We start from the raw sequence: 23,629 nt of genomic DNA, 5'->3' as shown, positions 1-23,629 counted from the left end.
TTCATGGAGACATGGCTCACTCAAAGCATGCTGGATACAATGATAAAACACAAAGGCTTCTTGATACAGTGGATGGACCAGACTGCTGATTCAAAGAAGGCAAAACACGAGGGTCTGTGTTTCATGATAAACACTTTATGGTGCTTAGAAGTAGCAGTCTTGTCACACTCTTGTTCCCCTGACCTGGAACATCTAATGATTAAACGCTGACCATTCCACTTACCAGGAATGTTCTCCTCCTGTGATGCTGACCACAGTTTATGCACTGCCAAAGGCCGATGTTAGTCAAACACTTGAGGTACTGAATGCAGTCCACCCTGACACCTTTGCAATCACTGTCAATCAGGATGGTTTGAAAAAATCTCTGCTCAACATATCAATATATTACCTGCAGCACAAGGGGTCCCAAAACACTTGCCCACCTTTATACTACAATAAGGAACACCTAGCAATCCATTCCTGGATCACGTTGCAGCAAATCTGACCATCTGGCTGCCCTCCTTCTACCTGCATACAGGTAGAGGCTAAAGAACAAGAGGCCAGAGATAAAGACAACAAAGACATGGTTGTGGGAAGCAGAAGAACAGCTACTGGATTGCTTTGAGTTGCTGGACTGGGTGATGATCAATGACTCAGAAGATCTGAACAAATATGCTGTGGATTTGATAAAAGTAGTCGTAGATGAGTGTGTCCCCACAAAATCATTCAGTCTTCGCAACCAGAAGCCCCGGATGAATCACGAGAACCACAGTCTGCTGAGTGTGGCAATCAAGTAACACACAAGATGTCCAAGTACAATCTTCAACAAGCCATCCTACACGTGAAAAGATATTCTGGAGCAATCACTCGATGCTCAACAGCTGTGGCAGGGCTTGAATGCTATCACCTCCTACAAAGTGAAACCAAGTGACATAGGTGACAACAAGGTTCTAGTCTCGGATGAGCTCAATGCTTTCTATGCTCAGATTGACCATCAAAACATTGAGGTACATCCAAGACCTCCCACAGCCCTCCATGACTCTGTGATTTCAGTCACTGAGGTTGACATGAGGAGAGTGAATCCACAGAAAACATAAAGCCCAGACGGGATACCTGGCTGCATACCGAAGACCTGCACTGACCAACTGGCTGGAGTGTTTACTGATATCATTAACCTCTGGCTTTGGATCTGAGGTACCCACCTGCTTCAAGCAGGCTTCAATTATACTAGCACCTACGTAGTAACCTGCTTCAATGACTATTGTCCAGTAGCATTTACAACCACTGTGATGAAGTGCTTTGAAACTTATCAACTCCTGCCTAATTAATTGACTTTAATTTAGTCCAATTTGCCTACTGTCACAACAGGTCAACATCAGATGCCATTTCATTGGCTCTCCGTTCAACACCAGACACCTGGACACTGAAGGTGCATACATCAGAATGCTCCTCATTGGCTCGGGATTCAATACTATCACCCCCTCAAAACTAATCAATAAGCTCTATGACCTAGGCATTAATACTTCCTTGTGCCTACTGGATCCTTGATTTCCTCAATTGCAAATCACAGTCAGTTCAGATTGGCAGTAACATCTCCACAATCACCATCAGCACAGGTACACCACAAGGCTGTGTTCTTAGCCCCCTGCTCTACTCACTTAATACTTCTGAGCAACAAAGCCATATTTACCTCTGTCATTGGCCAAATCAAAGGCAGTGATAAATCAGTATATAGGAGGAAGACAGACAATCTGGCTGAGTGGTGCCACAGCAACAAGCTCTCACTCAATGTCAGCAAGATGAAGGGGCAAATTATTGATTTCAGGAGGAGGAAACCAGAGATCCATGAGTCACTTCTCATTGAGGAATCAGAGGTGGAGAGGGTCAGCAACTTTAAATTCCTCAGTGTTATCATTTCAGAGGATCTGTCCAGGGCCCAGCACACAAGTTTAATTACAAAGTAAGTACAACAGTGCCTCAACTTCATTATGAGGTTGCAGCATGACTTCTAAAACTTTGACTACCTTCTATAGATGTGTGGTGGAGAATATATTGACTGGCTACATCACAACCTGGCATGGAAACACTAATTACCTTGAACAAATGATCCTACAAAGATGACTGGATATGGCCCAGTCCATTATGGGTAAAGCCTTCCCTACCACTGAGCACATTTACATGGAGCACTGTTGGAGGAAAGCAACATCCATCATTAGAGACCTTTACAATCCAGGCCATGCTCTCTTCTCACTGCAGCCATTAGGAACAAAGTTTAAGGGGTTCAGGACCCATTCCTGCTGGTCAAGGTTCAAAATCATTTAATATAATTTCTAGTACACAAGTGTAAAGTAGAAAGAAATAATTGTTACTCCAGATCAGATGCAACACAAAAAAAAACACAAGAAACAGTAATAATTAAATGAACAAAACAAATACAAATATATGAGAGCCTATCGACATTGATTTTATGTCCATAAAGTGACACTAGGTCACGAGTGTCCTCACGAAGGGTCTCAGCCCAAATTGTCTTTTCCATAGTTGCTGCCTGGCCTGCTGTCCCTCCAGCCTTTTGTGTGTGTTGCTTGGATTTCAGCATCTGCAGATTTTCTTAAGGTACATAAGGTGACTGACAGGATATGATGAATCAGTGGTGGTTAGGGATGTGGAATGATGGGTTAGTGAGTGGAGATTTTGTTCAGGCTTACTGCTTGGAGAAAGTAACTGTTTTTGAGTTTGGTAGTCCTGGCCTGCATGTTATATAGCCTCCTCCCTGATGGCAGTGGGGCCAAGAGTCGATGAGCGGGGTGGGTGTGATCCTTCATGAAGTTACTAACCCTTTTTTGGCATATTTCTGTATACATATTCTTGATGGCAGGTAGACAGGTGCCTCTGCTATGTAGGGCAGTTTTTTGACTATCCATTGTAGTCAGTTTCCGTACCATACAGCGATGCAGCTTGTCAGAATGACCTGCAAATCTGTGAGTATGGGTGTTGTAGACCTGCTCTCTTCAGCCTCCTCAGAAAATAGAGGTGTTGGTGAGCCTTCCTGATTGTGTATGAAGTGCTCTGGGACCTTAAGAATTTGTGCTAGATGTACACCTCCAGAAGTTTTAAATTGTGTACTCACATTCAATGACTCTTCATATCAAGTTCTTGATATTTGTTGCTTATTTATTTATCCTTATTATTTTGCTTTTTTGCTGCTTATTTGTATTTACTCAGAATGCCCAAAAGAAAATGAAGTTCAGGACTGTATATGATGATATATATGTACTTTGATAATAAATCTATCTTTAACTTTGAGATGTTGTCTCTACCATGGGTGAGTAGAGGTGAGGGGCAGATTGTTTAGGTTGAACTTGGTTTCCAATGAGCAGGGAAGGCTAATGGATGACTTGATAGAAGTATACTGTAAGATTATGAGAAGCATAGATAACATAGATGGTCAAAAAATTTTCCCAGGGTAGAAGCATTAAAAAAAAGGGCATAAGTATAATCTTCCAAATTGGAGCCATAAAGCAGAGAAGGGAAGCATTTATTTTTTTATTTACAGAGATTGGGTGATATTTTAAACACACGTCTAGAGGAGGTTCTGAAATCAGATATAATTATGACATTTAGGAGGCATTTAGACAAGCACAAGGCATAGATGGATATGGTCCTAATATGGGCAAATAGGATGAGTGCAGATGGGCAAAATGATCAGTGTTTCTTTGCTATACCACTCAATAAGAAGCAAAAATTAATTGTCTAAATGAGGACAGAGTACAGAAGAAAAGACCATTCTATCATCTCTCTACACTTGTAAGGCTCCTATCCAGCAAAAGGCCAGTTACAAAACGTAAAGACTGAACAAACATTCTAGTATGAGAAACTGTACAACACAGAAATGTCTATTTACAGCTGCTACAGAAACTGCTTGTTATGTTCTTCAGATGACATAATTACTGCAAATAAAAAAATTGTAATAGACTTCAGAAGATCTATGCTGTAGAAAGCTCTGAATTTATTTTAAGTGTTACCCATGATCATTTTACTTCAGATCAATGAAAAGCATTGTTTACTTCTGTCATGAAACAGCACCATTCCAGAAATATGCGTGGAATATTTTAATGAATGGATAATTACTTTGTGACACACTCCATCAGCTTACAACCATAAAGAGCATCACATCATTATTTCAAAATAAGTGCCTTCTGCACACGGGGCAGCTGCTTTTTCTCGAACACTCTCTGCTTCCAAACAATCACAGATATTCAGAAAATCCAGAGTTTTAAGAAAAGTTTGTTTATAAGCACTTTACATAAACTCAACAAGTGAATCAGAATCAGATTTAGATTTATTATCACTGACACGTCGTGCAATTTATTGTTTTGCAGTTTTGTTGTTTATATGTAAAATTAAATAAGTAGTACAAAGAGAGAGGTAAAAAAATAGCGAGGTAACATTTATGGGATCATTGTTCATAAAACTGATGATGGAGGAGAAGAAATTGTTCCTTAAAATGTTGATTGTGTGTCTTCATGCACCTGTTCCTCCACTAGTGATGTGGAAAGCTATTTGCACATATCATTGAGGAATGTGTTTTAGCTAGGGCACCAATTTTAAAATAGGGCATCATGTATGTTTTCCTTTTCCTTGGAGGAAAGATTAATTTAATGAGGAAGATCTGCCAGTAACCAGGTTATTCCAAGATGATGCCCAGTTGCTTCGTTCTGCTGGGCACAGCACCAGCACTGGGGCAGCTGCACACTGACAGTGAGCTTCACCAACAACCCAGTATCAACAAGCTGATAGCTCAAGTCTCAGGCTGTGACAATCACCCTCTAGACTGCTACCAGATAGAGTCCTGCTGAAGTGCAGCAGCCAATTACAATGAATGAACTGACTGTTGAGAGAGAGGGAAGCACTGTTCTTATTTGATAGGTGCATGCAGATGGGATTAGTTAGACTGGTGTCAGGGTCAGCACAGACAAGGCCTGTTCTACATTCTATGGCAAATTCACGACATCATTTTCTTCATCTTGTCCCCCGTCTCAAGGAAAGTAACTGTTGGAATCCTTTACAACTGTCTCATTCCTGTAGCCAAAGAATTCCTTCCATAATTGCAATAAGGGTTCTGTCCTATGGGTGTTTATTATAGAGAGTGCAGAGGAGATTTACAAGGATGTTGCCTTGATTGGAGAGCATACCTTATGAGAATAGATTGAGTGAATTTGGCTTTTTCTCCTTGGAGGATGAGAGGCATTGATCGTGTGGATAGCCAGAGACTTGTTCTCAGAGTTGAAATGACTAACACACGCGGGCATAGTTTTAAGGTGCTTGGAATTGGGTACAAGGAGAATGTCAGAGGTAAGTTTTTCACATGAGGAGTGATGGGTGTGTGGAAAGCACTTCCAGTGACGGTGGCAGAGACGGATAAAATTGGGCCTTTTAAGAGGCTCTTAGATAGGTACATGGAGCCTAGAAAAATAGAAGGCTATGAGGTAAGGATATTCAAGGCAGTTTCTAGAGTAGGTTACATGGTTGGCACAACATTGTGGGTTGAAGGGCCTGTAATGTGCTGTAGATTTCTACATTCTATACCACAAAGATTGGAAATAAACATACCTTAGAAAAATCATTCCACACCATCATACAGGATGGGTTATGAAGAGTGGCTCCAAAAGTTAGCTGCCTGAAGTAATTCACCTCCATTCTTCATCAACTGAAGAATGAAGTACAAATTATGATCACCATAACAGAGCTAGTCCCAGTATAAACTGGAGTAAAACTGTATTGCTACACTGATCATGTTTATCTTTTTGTTGCACTTTCCCTCCAATAAGATTCCCACAGAACAAAGGAGAAACCATACAACCATCAGTGTCTCACTCCAGAACCAAGATTATCTCACATTAAATCATCAATTTGCAACATTTGCTGATATGTACACTTGGAGGCTTTGATCCATCAATATATGCTGCTTTACCTTCACTTACAAGATTGTGGAACTTACACAAAGGATACATGCCCAGCCTTATGAGCCACATAACCCAGTCCTGCCCAAAAACAAAGATGTCAATCAAAGCTCTTGGAATCCATAATTTCAGGAGCCATATTTCAGCTAAGACAGACTTTAGTAACCAAATTCGCCACTGACTCTAATGCGCCAATGCAGTCTTCAGCCAAATGAAGAGTGAAGACCAAGGCCTCACACCACCTTGTTTGTTGTCTGATGGGCAGCAGTGATCCACACCCTCCTCCACATTCACAGACACTGACAATACCTTGTAAGCATCTCAAAGAGACAGAGCAGTACTACCAACAACATCCTTCAAACGCATTGTCAGAATAGGGAAATAAACATTATCTAGTTGACCTCCCAAGCCCTGAAGGTGTGATCATGCTCAGCTAGTTCTGGTTAACAGATTATATTCAAGATTGCCAACTGAGTCTTGAAACAAGCAATTTGCTCCGAGCTCTATCTGGACAAAGATTTCCAGTGAGACAGAGAAAGCAATTCAACAAAGTCTTCCTGAGAAAATTTAACTTTCTCTCCTGCCTGTGGGAATCCCTGGTCAACGAACACTCAAAATGCAGACAAAGAATGTGAGAGTCCCTCTAAGAAGAGCATATGGAGGCCATGTGTGTTACATTTTGTAATTCCAATACATAAATCTAATTGAAAGAAAAACAAGGGGAGACCTGGAGAATGTGTACACTTTGTTTCTTACTTTTTAAAGTGAGGCATGCACTTATGATGAGATGGTGTGATGATGTACTCTATGCATTCATGTGCTTTTACATTTAACCCTTAACAAATTATTTAATGATTTCTTAATCAAATTATGTATTTACAATTTTACTCAAATATTACTGAAATATTAAATATGCACAACACTCCTCTCTGCTTAGCTATAAACTCTAACTTAATCAAGAATGCACACAGTATATCTTACAATACAACTACGACAGACATTCACAACCTAGTAAAGAAAATCTGCAGATGCTGGAAATCCAGCCAGAAACGTTGACTGTACTCTTTTCCATAGATGCTGCCTGGCCTTCTGAGTTCCTCTAGCTCTTAGTGTGTGTTGCTAAAGATTTAATCGCTGTGGAGGATTTCTTAATCTTGTGGCATAACATGTTTCCTGACAAAGGGGGGGTGGGGTCACTTTCCTTGGCAGGAGAGAGTAATGGCTGTGAGACAATCTCAGTTCCTGGGGCCGCCTTAGCTGTGGTTCTAGGGTTTACTCAGGGACTGCAGGAAGTGGTCCTGTCAGCTTTAGAAACCTTTCTTCTGAATGTGCTAGCATGCTGAACAGCACATGGCACACTGCTTGATCTGCTGATCTATCCAAAGCCACCAAAGCTTTGAACCAAGACTTTCATTATGACCACAACTTGATTACCAGCATGTCATTTCTCCAACACTTTAGCTCTCAGCCTGGAAGGTACACCAACAGAAGGCCACTACCATCAAGGGCAAGTTCATCCTGGCGCTGGTAAAAATGGTGGTACTGAGATTTCTGCTGCAGATTCCAGCCATTTTGGGTCATCATGTAGACCTGATAAAGAGTGGGGTCTTCTAGTTTCTCTTTGGATCATTTCTGCCTTAATGGGGAGACGTTTGCATTAAGGAGAAAACATCAAGAGGAATGCTCACTTCTGTAAATTTTTTAGATATTTCCATTTCCAAGGGTAAATAGGACAATCCACCAGTATTTTCATGATTAGTTGTTCTCTTAAACTTGAGTTAAAGTCCATTTCAGCATTCATGCTTCTGCTGTTAGTGGAACATCCTTCTGTGGATTGAGAATGAACACTAGTAGTTGAGGATCAGTTATGAGGGTAAAGCCTCTCTGTCAATTTGTGTGTAATTTTGCATGTAGCAGTAAGGGGCAGTCATGCAAAGGCTATAGGGTGTTCACTTCCATCACTCATAACAAGTGGCATGATTGCACCTGTACCATAAGGCGAGGTTTCACAGGCAAACTTCACTGGATGATGTATGAGTAGTGACTGACATCACCAGTTCCTTTACACTTTGGAAAGCCACCTCACATTGCTTTGTCCATTATCATGTCTTTCTTATTTGTAGTAGTGAGTTCAAGGTGTGGACAGTAGCCAGGTTTGGCAGGAATCTGTTATAGTAGTTGACAAATCCTTAAAAAGGACCACAACTGTGACATGTACTTTTGGCTTTGGGGCACCCACATCTGCTTGAATTGGCTCATCACACTTGTGTAAATCTTGTGCGCCAATGGTGTGACCACAGTAAGTGATGCTCATTTCAAATAATTCACACTTGTTGCATTGTGCTCGGACCCCATAATCTTCAAATCTTTTTAACACCGCCTTAAGATTTTGAATATGATTCCCACAGGAGTTATCTTTTCGGCATTACAAGTTCTTAATTTGATATCAGCAGGATTCAGTTCTTTGATCTTTGAAATGCTTTTCAAACTAATTTTGTGGAATGACTGAAACAGCCAAGCCAGCAACCAATTCCATTTTAATTAATTTGCTGCTAACTTTTGGTGTAAACTATATTGCTTGTCTCTTGGTAGGTTTCACATAAATATCAGGGCCACACAGACTTGTGTCAATCTCATCACTATCAGAGTTTTCATCAATAGCATGCAGATTAGTGCTTTTTGAAACTGCAGCTTGACTTTATCTTTTTCTCTTCCCTGTGCTGTCCTTTTGTTTTGACTGCCTGACATGCTCTTTGTATGTATCCTACTTTGTTGCATTTTTTACAAATTTCACCTTTCACCCTGTATCAGCCTGGTGTATGTGAGCCCCTGCCACAACGGTAGCACAATTTGTTCATTTAGGCAGGCTTTCGTCTAGACGTTACCATTTTGTTCATGCTCACTTTCATTCCTGACGGCAACTTAATTGCATCTCTGTTTGATGCTTCCGTTGATACAGAAATATCTACTGCTCTTTCAAATTTGAGTTATGCTTCAGTTAGGAGCCATTTTTGATTGTTTCCGTGTAAGTTTCCACAAACTAAATGATGTCTCAGTGCATCATTATGCCCATCACTGAAATGTCTATACTCAGACAATTTCTTTAGTTCAGCTACTTGATTCTGCAATCAACAATATAGTTACAAAGTTACTGGAATATTAAATACATAACAATGTACAAGGAGAAGGAGTGCACAATGCCCCAAAACCCCAGATAGGATTCTTCAGAACCCACAGCAATGTAAGTGGAATAATTCTCCTCAGCCATAAAAGGCTGCTCAAGAAGGAAGAGTAGTTGTCCTGAGCAAGGCCCTGCATTGCACTTTGCCTCACTGGGCCACACCATTGTGCTGTGAGATGGCCTCTTAAACAGGACACTGCCCCCCAAGTAATACTGACTGGAAACAGTATGCTCCAGGACAGGAGGTCAGTAATCTCAGATTCCTCCCACTCCGTCTCTAACACTTCTATTAGCATTACACTGAAAGGTCACCATGCTTAAATCTTTGCTGTGGGATTTGAATCCATAGCCTTAGATTGAGACAAGATTGTTACAAATTAATCAATATATCAGATTAGCATTAAATAAAAAATAATAAACTTAGCAAGGAATCCCTTAACATCTCAACCACTTAACAGCATACAGAATTCCAGGTGATGCAATGGGTACAGTTTTACTTTCCACAGAATGTGATGAATATCCATTTTTAAATTCATGATTCCTTTTATAGAGCTTTCATAAATTAAGTAGGCTTTATATTCTGGAGTTAATTCATAACAAAAAATAACCATAGCCAAGGGTACTCAATCTTAAACACTAACTCTGTTTCTCTTTCCACAGATGCCACTTGCTGATTTTCCCAACATTTCCCATTTATATTTCAGTCTGATTTTATTTCATGGTCGGTATTTCTTTGAGTTAAGACACATCAAATGTGCAACACATTTAACAGGTCAGTTGTAGAACTGGTGCATGCTACTAAATTAATTTCATCAACATTTTCTTCTGTTCTTTGCTGCTCTGTGGAAAAGAGTAAACAGTGGACTTTTCATGCCAAGAGCCCTCATCAGGACTAGTGAAAGGTCTCGGCCAAAATGTCAACCGTTTACTCGTTTCCATAGATGCTGCCTGGCCTGCTGAGTTCCTCCAGCATTTTGTGTGTTATTTTGATTTCCAGCATCTGCAGACTTACTCTTCTTTGTTGCTCAATGTTTCTTTAGCTTTCACTTTTACACACCTGGACAAATCCTCTGTTTTTTTGCATTATTAGTTTTGATCTTATGTCTGATGCTCTTGTCTTAATCAGCCTCGCAAGTCGAAATGTTTCCCCAGTTATTGCGGTCTTCTTAAAACCTATATACATATATTGATACTGTCACTTGGGACAGGGACGTATTTGTGTTCAGCAGTTAAACATTCCCTTGTGCAAGTGTGAGCTGAGCAATCTTTCAGATGCTGTAGAAAACAAGAAAACTTATATAAGTTGTGCCTGCAACCCCCGTTTGCCCTCACAATCTATGCATCATAGCACATTGAAGTGAAGCTATGCTGATACATACAAATGAGCTCTATTTAGACCCCATCGCAGAAAATAGACTGTAACACAGGCTCTATCCCCACACAAGCTTCCTGCTTGCACCTGAATTAAGTCTCTATAGACAATTGAAGATTTAACCCCGATACTCTTCTCTTAAAGATTAATATTTCTGGTATTACATAGAACCAAGAGTGGCACAAATACAAAAAGAGTACATGTAGTATTTAGCAGGTGTCCCCTTCCAATTAACTTTGGTCAGCTCCTCTCTCATGCCTCTGCAACTCCCTTTACTCCACTATAATACTGACATATCTGACTTTATCTTCTGCCTCTCAATCTGCAAGAGGAATTATGATCACTGCCTCAGAAAGGCTCTTTTACCTTTTAGCTCCCTAATCAAATCTGGTTCATCATACAACACCCAAACCAGAATTGCCTTTCCCCCAGTAGGCTCAATTGCTCCAAAAAGCCATCTTGTAGGCATTCTGTAAATTCCCTCTCTTGGGATCTAGCACCAATCTACCTACATATTCAAATCCCCCGTGACTATTGCAACATTGTCCTTTTGATATGCCTTTTCTATCTCCCATCGTAATTTGGATCCCACATCCTGGCTAATATTTGGAGTACTGTATGTAACTCCCATTAGTGACTTTTTGCCCTTGCTGAATCTTATAAGAATTCTACGTCTTCAAATCGAATGTCACCTTGTTCTAAGGATTTGATTTCAACTTTTACAAGCAGAGTCCCCACTGCCTCTGCCTTTTTGATACAATGTGCATCTCAGGATGTTAAGCTCCCACTATGATCTTCTTTTATCCATAACTCAGTGATGCCCCACAATGTTTTACCCACCAATCTCAAACTGTGCTGCAGGATCACATATTTTTTTAACCTTTTATATCCTTGTACCTGTCCAAGAGCTTTTTAGATATCACTAATGGACATTACCTGTCTCAACCACTTTCTCTGGCAGCTCATTCCACATACAAATAAATATCTAGTAAGCCACACATTACCCAAGAACCATTAAGTTAAATGATGGTGTAAACTTACAACCAATGATTAAGCTTTCTAAAGGACATCAAAGTTCTGTATCTGTGAGCAATAAACCTTTCTTTAATGAAGCCTATTAATGCCAATAGATTTCCATTTCAAAATCTGGAAAAAAATTGTTAAAGAAACTAATTTTTAATGTGTTCTGTCCAACATTACACTCCTGGGGTGGATAAATCACATTTTCCCTGCAGGCTTAAGTTCACCGAGTGCAGGGTATGACTTAGAACCCTAAGTTTCAATGAAATGGCTGACAGAAATAGGAAAACAACAATGCACCAGGGAATTCTCTTTTATAGAAATTACAATTTTTTTTTAACTGTAGTCACTATTTTAAATAGAGGACACATGGGAGCAAATTTAGAAACAACAACAAGCAGAGAACAAATAATTTGCTTTTATGTGTTGTTTGGAGATAAATATTGCCAAGGACAGAAAATAATTCTCCAATTATTCTGAAAGACAGCTCAGAACACTGAACTCTCAATGTCTGATACAAGTGTTTTTTTTTTCTTTTTTTGTTCTTCTCAGCTATTGTCAATCTCATTAAATAATCCACCCTTGACAATGGAGGGATACCAATATATTTCCAAATCAGGGGGATGTGCAACTTGGAGGACAGCCTCTTAGTGGTGGTGCCTCATGTTCTTGCTGTTCTGGTAGGAGCAGAAGACATGTATTGGTAGATGTTGGTAGAAAATCCTAGGTTAGTAGCTGCAATGGCAAGACTCCTGAAGGTTCCAATCGGCCAGGTCATGCTGGTGGCTAGTTAGTGAATCTGCTCAAAAGCCCCAGCTAAACGCAATATACATTGCCAAAGGACTCTGGGTCTCCATTTCCAAATGCCGCAAGATGGAAGCTGGGAACAAGGGGGAGGTCTAAAGCACAAACACCGGACCTCATGCTCTGCCCTGTTCACTGTTGGGGAACTCTATAGATCAGTAAATCAAAGACCCATCACACTTTGTGCTTGAATGCCATTATTCATTTAAAAGCTGGGTTTTATTTGTTTACACAAAAGATTCTGCAGATGCTGGAAATCTTGAGCAACACAATATGATGGAGAAACTCAGCAGGTCAGGCAGCATCTATGGAGGGAAATGAATAGTGAACAGACACATTCCACCTGTACCAGTAGGATATTGGGCCTCAGATGATTTGTTAGGTCACAGAGCTGGCAGGGATGGCAATAATAAGATATAGGCCAGGATCTGCCCTATATGAGTCAATAAGCCACAGAAGGTCAAGATTCAGTCAATTCATTGCATCATTCATTCCAGCCACTCTGGAAATAGAACTGTAATTTTTCCAATGTCTTGGGTTATTAATGAGAAACATTCACCAAATTTTCTGTTGTCTCCTGCCATGGCATCTATAGATATTGTTATCTGGGGTGGTTGAGTTGTCCCTTTCCATAATTCTTACCATTGAGACAGATGTATGTATTGCATTGAACAGAAAGGAACATTTCACATACTTAATCACATTTCTCAGCAAGAAATCAACACTCTCAGAGGGAAGGGAAAGAAGAAACTGGTATCTATGTCATCAGCTCAGTGAGACCACTAGAGTGTCATGATTCACAGCAGGAAGGCATCACAAGAGAATTTGTTTTCTGATCCATAGCAGGATTACTTAAAACACAATTGTATTACAATGTTGCTAAAGGACACACTTAGTAAAAATGAGTATTTATCTGCCTCTCAAAAGGGTCACATCATTCCAAAATGACTTCTTTCAATATCTCCGTCAGTTTTTGCCTCTTACATTTCCTGTATATTTACCATGGAAACTATGTCATACTACCCCTTATACTCTGAATTTCCCAACTGAATCAAACCATTTCTAACTTTCACTCCAAAAAACTTCTTGTTCACAGATGTTTGTAAAACATGACTAATCTCAAAGCAACCAAGGCTGACTTCAACAATAACTATTGACACAACCTTGAATGACAGCTGTCACAACGTACAAAAAGATGCACCAAAATCATGAGTGACCACATGTTATACACTCTGAATCCTACCTATTGGATTCCTGACAAAACCAGAAGCATCGCACAGCTGAAAAATGTAGAGGGAGTGGGAGGACAACTGTGTTTGCAGTTGATATCTTTTTCAAAGAGAAACAAGGAATCTATGAATAAAACATGCATACATGGATACATTAAGTTGAGGATGAAAATCATGTTCTTTATACAAGTAGAGGGAAAATGTTTCTGAACTGTAGATGCAAACTGTTTTTGCACTTTTTCGCTCTAGTTATTTGAACTAGCTTTTTGATCAGACGTTGTCATGTTCTTGCACTTGTAAATCACAATCCAGGTCGAAATGTGTGGGTAATCTTTGTGCACTTTATGATGATTCACATATTACCGATGAAGAGCTTTAAAATGGGTATTAATACAAGTTGGCTCTTGTTTCTAAACAAGAAAGATAAATAAACTGTAGTCAATTTATGTTCTTGGCAATAAAGCTCTTGAAAAGAGATTTGTACATGAGACTGAGCAAGCCTGAAATGTATATAATCTTCACTGCTCCAATACACACAAAATCCAACGACAGCATCCAAACAAGTCTCCCAACCACAATGTTGCACAAGGGATGTAGGAACGTTCATTGGAAGTTTTTGATATCTACTGGTCTTTGTAGGTTTTTTCATAGACTGCATTCTTGCTGAATGTAATTTAATTCCTCCAAAATTTCTTGAAGTATGCAAAAGATCCTTCAATGTACCAAAGCAGAAAAGAATACAAATAATGTCCCAGAGAGTAAATATATTCAAAAGTATTACTGTTATGTTGCCTCAGTGAATGTTTTGTTTTATTCATCCATAGTATTTTGGTCTTAGAGGATTCCAAGCTTGCTGGCAAAGCCTGCTTTGTCCTCGTTCATCCTTACCGCAGTTAGCACAGTGGTACTCAGCCACCTTGCTGAACTGTTAATGTGAATCAATTCCTAAATGTTCATGGCTTCCAAGACCATCTAATTTTAATGTAGTAACAGCAAGACATTTCCAAGTGAGTGTGGCGTTGGATTTGGGTGCAAATTTGCTTGTTGTGGTGTTCCCATGTGAGACCAGGCCTTCTCTATCTAGATCAGGGGTCCACATACCCCTTACTTACACTTCCTTAATGGTATTGGCCCATGGCACAAAAACAGGTTGGGAACCCCTGACTTAGATGGTGAATATCATGGATTTGAGAGATGCTGTAATAAAAACATTGATTCATTACAACAAAATTTTGTTAGGAGTTTGAAGAGATTTGGTTTGCCAACTAAATCACTCAAAAACTTTTACAAATGTACCATGGAGATCATTCTGACAGGCTGCATCATTGTCTGGTATGGGGGAGGGGGGAATGGGTACTGCACAAGGTTGAAGTAAGTTGCATAAACTTGTAAAATTATTCAGCTCCATCATGGGTACTAGCCTCTGAAGTGTCCAAGACATCTTCAAGGTGCAGTGGCTTTGGAAGGCAGCGTCCATCGTTAAGGATCCCCACAACCCAGGACATGCTCTCTTCTTATTGCTACCATCGGGAATGAGGTACAGAAGCTTGAAGTCACCAACTCAGAGACTCAGGAACCGCTTCTTCCCCTCTGCCATCTGATTTCTCAAAAGACATTGAACGCATGAACACTACCTCACTACTTTTTTTTTGCACAACTTATTTTAACTTCAGACCACAAGACATAAGAGCAGAAGTAGGCCATTCAGCCCATCGAGTCTGCTCCGCCATTCAATCATGGGCTGATCCAATTCTTCCAGTCATCTCCACTCCCCGGCCTTCTCTCCATATCCTTTGATGCCCTGGCTAATCAAGAACCTATCTATCTCTACCTATAATACACTCTGTGGCTTGGCATCCACAGCCACACATGGCAATGAATTCCACAGATTTACCACCCTCTGACTAAAATAATTTCTCCACATCTCTGTTCTAAATGGATGCCCTTCAATCCTAAAGTCGTGCCCTCTTGACCTAGACTCCCCTACCATGGGAAATAACCTTGCCATATTTAATGTATCTGTTCAGGCCTTTTAACATTTGGAATGTTTCTGGTAGTCATTTATGCAACCAGGTGATGATTGATTTTTTTTATTGTTAAAGTGCACTTGGTAATGCTAAAATAGATGCCTGTGCCTTTAAGAGAAAACAGTGATGTCATTTTGCATTGGTGGAGTAGAATGAAGAGTTGCCATGTTCTAGAAAGGACGACTTTCAAATGCTTTTCCTAGGTTTGGTGAGGAAAGGTGAACAATATTTGACAATATCCATGTAAATTCGATAATGTTTGTTTGAAAATCTAGACTATCAGTAACTTGATCTGTTTTATATGCGGATGCTTTAGATTTTCGCGAGTAAATTGATCAGCGCTAAATAGTGTGATTGGGAATTTCCATAATCAGCCTATTAGGTTAGTCTTTTTAGTAATTCTACTAATAAGGCAATATATTGTAAAGGTTGATTTATCTTTCTTTATTGTTTCATGACTGAATGTGAATGTAACTTAATCTCTGTTCATGTAGCGTGAGCAAGGAAAACTGATTTCAAGGTCTAGCCTATGTGTGTTTGGAAGTTAAGCACATGTGTGCCAAATGTGAGTCTATCTCCTGGTTAAGAAACATAGAAAACCTGCAGCACAATGCAGACCCATCAGCTGTGCCGAACATGTCCCTACCTTAGAAATTACTGAGGGTTACCCATAACCCTCTATTTTTCTAAGCTCCATGTACCTGTCCAGGAGTCTCTTAAAAGACCCTATCATATCCGCCTCCACCACTGTTACCATGCACTCACCACCCTCTGTGTAAAAAAAACTTACCCCTGACATCTCCCCTATACCTATATCCAAGCACCTTAAAACTATGCCCTCTCATACTAGCTATTTCAGCCCTGTAAAAGTATCCACATGATCAATACCTCTCATCATCTTATACACCGCAATCAGGTCACCTCTCGTCCTCCGTTGCTCCAAGGAAAAAAGGCCAAGTTCATTCAATCTATTCTCATAAAGCATGCTCCCCAATCTAGACAACATCCTTGTAAATCTCCTCTGCACCCTTTCTAAGGCTTCCACATCCTTCCTATAGTGAGGTGACCAGAAGTGAGCACAGTACTCCAAGTGGAGTCTGACCAGGGTCCTATATAGCTGCAACATTACCTCTCGGCTCCTAAACTCAAACCCATGAATAATGAAGGCTAATGCACTGTATGCCTTCTTAACCATAGAGTCAGCCTGCGCAGAAGCTTTGAGTGTCCTCTGGACCCCAAGATCCCTATGATACTCCACACTGCCAAGAGTCTTACCATTAATACTATATTCTGCCATCATATTTGACCTACCAAAATGAACAACCTCACACATATCTGACTTCATCTCCATCTGCCACTTCTCAGCCTAGTTTTGAATCCTATCAATGTCCCGTTGTAACGTCTGACAGCCCTCCACACTATCCACAATACCCCCAACCTTTGTGTCATCTGCAAATTTACTAACCCATCCCTCCACCTCCTCATCCAGGTCATTTATAAAAATCATGAAGAGTAGGGATCCCAGAACAGATCCCTGAGGCATATCACTGGTCACCAACCTCCGTACAGAATATGACCCATCTGTAACCACTCTTTGCCTTCTGTGGGCAAGCCAGTTCTGGATCCACAAAGCATTGTCCCCTTGGATCCCATGCCTCCTTATTTTCTCAATAAGTCTTGCATGGAGCACCTTATCAAATGCCTTGCTGAAATCCATTTACACTACATCTACTGCTCTTCCTTCATCAATGTTTAGTCACATCCTCAAAAAATTCAATCAAGCTCGTAAGGCATGGCCTGCCTTTCACAAGGCCATGCTGACTATTCCTAATCATACTATGCCTCTCCAAATGTTCATAAATCCTGCCTCTCAGGATCTTCTCCATCAATTTACCAACCACTCAAGTAAGACTCACTGGTCTATAATTTCCTGGGTTCTCTACACTCCCTTTTTTGAATAATGGAACAACATCCGCAAACTCTCCCATTCTCATCAATAATGCAGAGATCATTGTGAGAGGCTCAACGATCTCCTCCTGTAGCCTCAACAGTAGCCTGGGGTACATCTCATCTGGTCCAGGTGACTTATCCAACTTGATTCTTTCCAAAAGCTCCAGCCCATCCTCTTTTCTTAATATCTACATGCTCAAGCTTTTCAGTATGCTGTAAGTCATCCCTACAATCGCCAAGATCCTTCTCTGTAGTGAATACTAAAGCAAAGTACTCATTAAGTACCTCTGCTATCTCCTCCAGTTCCATACACACTTCTCCACTGTCACACTTCATTGGTCCTATTCGCTCATGTGTCATCCTCTTGCTCTTCATATATTTGTAGAATGCCTTGGAGTTTTCCTTAATCCTGTCTGCCAAGGCCTTCTCATGGCCACTTCGGGCTCTCTGATTTCTTTCTTAAGCTCCTTCCTGCTAGTCTTATAATCTTCTAGATCTCTATCATTACTTAGCTTTTTGAACCTGTCATAAGCTCTTTTCTTCTTGACTAGATTTACAACAGCTTTTGTACACCACGGTTCCTGTACCCTACTATAATTTCCCTGTCTCATTGGAATGTATCTATGCAGAACTCCATGCAAATATCCCCTGAACATATGCCACATTTCTTCTGTACATTTCCCTGAGAATATCTGTTCCCAATTTATGCTTCCAAGTTCCTGCCCAATAGCGTCATATTTCCCCTTACTTTAATTAAACTCCTTCCTACCTTCTCTGTTCCTATCCTCTCCAATGCTATGGTAAAGGAGATAGTGTGAGAGCATTACTCCTTGAGTCAACCAGAAAAGGCCCCTTTTCTTCCCACTCTTTTCCTTCTGCCCACCAATAAATCTTCTGTCATTGTTAGTATCTTTCCTGTAATACCATGGGCTCTTATTTTGTTTAGCAAGTACATATACAACACCTCGTTAAAGGTGTTCTGAAAATCCAAACAAACAATATCCACTGCTGTCCTTCATCTATCCTTGTCTATTAGTCAGGCATGGACACAATTAGATTCTATTGATTAACTTGGATTTATTTAATGGAATTTAAGTTACCCGACTCTTCTGGTGTGTCCAGGTTATAAGTGCAAACCATGGGAATTACTGTAACATTCTCATAAGCTCACATTCCCAATAAATTTTACTTTGAAAATGCTGAAAGCAAAACCGCCTGGCTGTCTGACTGCTCACTATTTTGTAAAGAATTGATCCTGAAATGCTGAACAAGACACAAATGTTTTGGTCTTGTTCTCTACTGGAATAGTTTTGGAAGTCAGTTTTTTCTACAATTTCTAAAGCACTTAAAATAATTTACAACCTAACAAATTAACTGTGCTCTTTGGAATAATTCCTCAAAATATCCACAGTATTTCTTTGTCTGACCAACATGTTATTGCATTTGTTACATTGACAGCTAGGAGGGCCATTCTGCTGAAGTGGAAGGATATGTCGGCTCCCACTCTGTCTCAATGGTTCTCTCAAGTAATGTTATGTCTTAGTTTGGAGAAAATTAGAAGTTGAATCTTCGAACCTATGTTTGATTTTGAGAAAAGATGGGGTTCATTTGCTCATTACTACCATTTGAGTTAATTGATAGATTTCCTCCATGATCTAATTGTAAATTTTGGTATAATTTTTTTTTGCTGGCTGTTTGATGTTTATCTTTAGAAGCTGACTCGTATGACACATGGCTCCGGGGTTGAACACCTAATGGGTTCTTTTTTTCCCTTACCTTTCTTTGCTTTAGTAGGGTTTTTTTTTTCTTTTCTTTTTGTGTCACCATATTTTTCAATCCTTAATATCTTTTCCCCCTTTGAGACATTGTAAGTGTTAACTACTTCAATGTACTCTTGTTATTTTGGATAATAATAATAATAAAAAGATTTGAAAAGAAAGAAAGACATTTTCATTTTTATTAACTGTATATTCAGTGGCACAATATGAAATACAACCAGCAGTGATGTTTGATGAATAGTACACAATAAAAGAGCCAATCAGATCAGCTGTAAAATACTTTTCCAACAAAGGAAAAGTGAAGCCATTAGTTTAATTACCTTCCCTTAGCAAGAATCTTCAAGTACAAGAACAACGCAGCACGTCTGAACTCACAAAGGATCCAAGTCTAAACTGACGGACATTTCACATTACAATCCTTGGCACATCAGTCGCTTTTCCCTCTAGTGGTCATTCCTCCTGCACAAGCACTGAAACTCCAGAAGACTCCTCACAGGAGCTTCATTTGATATTTGACTGACACTATGCACTATTTGGCTATTGAAAAAGAGATTACTTCCTTTGAAGGTAACAGATTCACCTCCATTTTTAATGTCCCAACAATCTCAAGTAAACATTCCCTCTCATACTAATTATTCCATTAATCACAATCTTCACCTTCACTCACTTAAGCTCAAAGGATGCAGTCTCGGAATATGGAGGTATTCACCAACTGACATGCCTAGTCTGCATAAGCACCATGAAGCCTTGACCCTGTCTGCAAAAAGCACTGTCTACTCCAGTACTGAGTTTTGCATTCGGCCTGACTAAATTCCTCTGTTGTGACTATTTTACTCTGTGCAATTTAGGTGGAGGCTCTAGTCCATATAGCAGCTGCAGAGCACACAGCACTGTATCCTGTACGTGAGCTTCTGCACACTGCACTACAGAGCCGAAGTTCGGAGCGCGCTGAAGGATGGATGCAGATGCTTCTGACCAATTGTACTGCCTCAGCCTCATCACTCGACTTTATTAGTTACTGAGCCAACTGACAGAGCAGAGATTGTACCTGGACCACAGGTATTTTTTTGCCAGCACAGGAGATGCATCCGTCACATGAAAGGGGGTCACAAATACGTATTTATAATCAAAGGTTTTGGAAGTTTGGCTGTCTATTATTGTTTAATTCAATGCATATTGAAAATACATAAACATGGTTTCATGTGTTTTTAAACAGGAATTTAATTTTATAATTACTTTATTCTTATGCCATTTTTAATTTATTTCATCTCTGCCACCCATGGTTCACTCACTACTCTAGACCCACAGAAAGGGTCACACAAACCATGCAGTGCACCCACAGGAGAGACTTTAGTGGTGACTGTGAGACACAGCCAGGATTTACACAATCCAGTTCACCAAATTACATTGGGTTATTTTCAGATTGTTAATGGGCAAACTATGGCAATGGAGTTCCAAAACAGAAAAATGTTAAGTCCTAAACACAAGAGATTCCACAGATTCTGGAAATCCAGATCAACAGACACAAAATCTGGGCAGAAAGGGACTAGGGCAGCCTTGTGCAGGATTCCCAAAAGGCGGAGTTGGTGGTGAGGAAGGCAAATGCAATGTTAACATTCATTTCAAGAGGACTAGAATATAAAAGCAAGGCTGTAATGTTGAATCTTCATAAGGCAATGGTGAAGCCTCACTTGGAGTACTGTGAGCAATTCTGGGCCCCTTATCTAAGAAAAGATGTGCTGGCATTGGAGAAGGTTCAGAGGAGGTTCACAAAAATGATTCCTGGAGTGAAAGGGTTATTAAATGAACAACAACTGAAGGCTTTGGGCCTGTACTCAATGGAGTTCAGAAAAATGAAGGGGGATCTCATTGAAACATATCGAATGTTGACAGAGTGGATGTGGGAGGATGTTTCCTGCTGTGAGGGAGTCGAGGACCAGAGGGTACAGCTTCAGAAAGAGGAACATCCATTTAGAATGGAGATGAGGAAATTCTTCAGCCAGAGGGTGGTGAATTCTGTGGAACTCATTGCTGAAGACAGCTGTGGAATAGTTGTATTTAAAGTGGAGGTTGATAGGTTCTGGATTAATCAGGGCATGAAGGAATATTGGGAGAAGATAGGAGAATGGGGGGAAAATAAATCAGCCACGATGAAATGGTGAAGCAGTCTCAAAGGGCTGAATGGCCTAATTCTGCTCCTATGTCTTTATGGTCTTAAAATTCTGGAGGAACTCAGCAGGTCAGACAGCGTTAGTCAACATTTCAGGCCAAGACCCTTCGTCAGGCCTGGAAAGGATGCAGAAGAAGCCCAATGTTAAGTCCTATATTTTAGCTCTAAAAATGGTAGAATAAATCACCTCCTAAATTGTAAAGTTTTTTTAAAAATTAGTGGTTGTTCACACAGATGTAAAGACCCAAATACAGCATTCAATAAACTATTAAAGACAGAAACAGAAAATAGTCAAATATGCTGGTTAAACATGTGGCAGAGCAAACTACATTCACTGAGCTCCATTAACTTCAATGAAACCCAATTTCAGAATAGGATTCAGCATGCATATGTTGCTGCAGTGCACTCTTAGCCAATATAAGGACCTATTTCTACCCTCTGCAGTACTGTTTTATGCTTGATAAGTACCAGTTCTGTTAATTATATCCACCTTCATGTATTCATTAACCAGTCATTTTCTAATCCACTTTAATAAGATTCACTACCTATAATCTTGCACTGAAATCCATCAGATGATACTTACAAATTTCCCCGAAGCAACACTAACTGACTTTAAATTGCATTTACAATTTTTGGAAGAAATCAGTCATGTAATTGTCCAAACTTTATAAGTGTTGAGTTGCCCACATTTTCTCTTCTCTCCAGTAAAAACACTGAAGGCTCTGTCATCGTGAAAACCATTGGAGAAACCAGCCCCAAAATGTTCAACAAGGCTTGACACAGTACAGGGTATTCCAAATGCAAATCCCCTTTGAAGCAGCATCTGCCAGCAGAATTAGCTGTCAAAACACTTGATATTTCATGAATATCTCTAACAGTCCCAAATATTAAAGACCTATTAATAATGCTAATTTAAAAAAATAAATATTTTAAAACCTTTAAAATAGGAAGACAGAATTAAATTCATTTCATTAAATCAAAAAAGATAAATTAGCTAAGGCTCTTCCCTCTTGCAGTCATTTTCCAATCAAGTGAATTCCTTCACTTCACTCTGCTTGTACCCGATCAAATCCATAGCAGGTCCAGGTAGCAGATCCCGCAGTTTAATTCTGGGTTCCATCGAAAGCACAATCAGAAAATAAGTGATCAGTTCTGTAGAAATTCAAAATTTGCATCCGCATACTCAAATCCCAAACTTCCATCCAATCACCGATGCAAATACTTGCATTTCCACAGAGGACATTCCTTAGATAATATTTCTGTGGAAGATCTGGGCCAACTTGCTATTACATTGAATTTACAGAAGCAAAGTTGGACTTTGCAATTAATACTGTGATTACTGTCATTCCATTTTAATATTGTGATATTGTCATTCAATCAACAGTAAATTCACACAGTCAGGAATGAATTTGGTCAATATTATTTCTAGGTCATAGTGGAAATGCAACACTACCTTGTGTTATGTGGTTTAGCTGGGGTAAATGGGTCATAATTTCCATCACAGATTTGTGTAAGGAAACCACAATATGAAATGTATATATTTTTTTAAAAAAGCAAACTTTTAAGAAAGTACTAAAATTTAATATTTATAAATTGAAATACACAGATGAATTGCTTGAAAATTATAACAAATCAAATACAAAATCAAAAACAATAAGGATGAATACAAAAGATTCTGCAGATGCTGGAGGAACACAGCAGGAAAAGTAGCATCTATGGAAAACAGCCCGCGCTTGACATTTTAGGCTGAGAACCTTCATCAGGAATGGAAAGGAAGGAGAAAGATGACAGAATAAGGTGGGAAAAGGGGAAAGAGGACAAGCTAGGTGATAATGTAGGGCCAGATGGGTGGGGGAAGGGGGATAAAGTAAAAAGCTGGGAGGTTATAATTGGAAAAAGTAAAAGGCTATAGAAGGAATCAGATAGGAGAGAAGAGTGGACCATAGGAGAAAGGAAAGCAGGAGGGGCACCAGCGGGAGGAGATATGCAGGTGAGGAGAAGAGATAATAGGCCAGCTTAGGGAAAAGAATAAGAGGAAAGGGGGAGGGTGAAAAAATTACCAGAAGGAGAAATCGATGTTCATGCCATCGGGTTGGAGGCTACCCAGACAGAATGTGAGGTGTTGCTCATCCAACTTGACAGTGGCTTTAACGTGGCAG

At 39.8% G+C, this 23,629-nt stretch overlaps 1 protein-coding gene across 8 annotated transcripts in view; it reads right to left on the bottom strand.

The window, feature by feature from the left end:
- Positions 1–23,629, bottom strand: part of cadps2 (Ca++-dependent secretion activator 2) — a 676,394-nt gene that overhangs the window by 495,250 nt on the left and 157,515 nt on the right. The gene's annotated exons all lie outside the window — the stretch shown is intronic.

The sequence above is a fragment of the Hypanus sabinus genome, chromosome 8 (assembly GCF_030144855.1).
Source record: "Hypanus sabinus isolate sHypSab1 chromosome 8, sHypSab1.hap1, whole genome shotgun sequence".
In the NCBI taxonomy this organism is placed as follows: domain Eukaryota; kingdom Metazoa; phylum Chordata; class Chondrichthyes; order Myliobatiformes; family Dasyatidae; genus Hypanus; species Hypanus sabinus.
The sequence above is the reverse complement of the archived record's forward strand: the minus strand, read 5'-3'. Positions and strand labels throughout refer to the sequence as shown.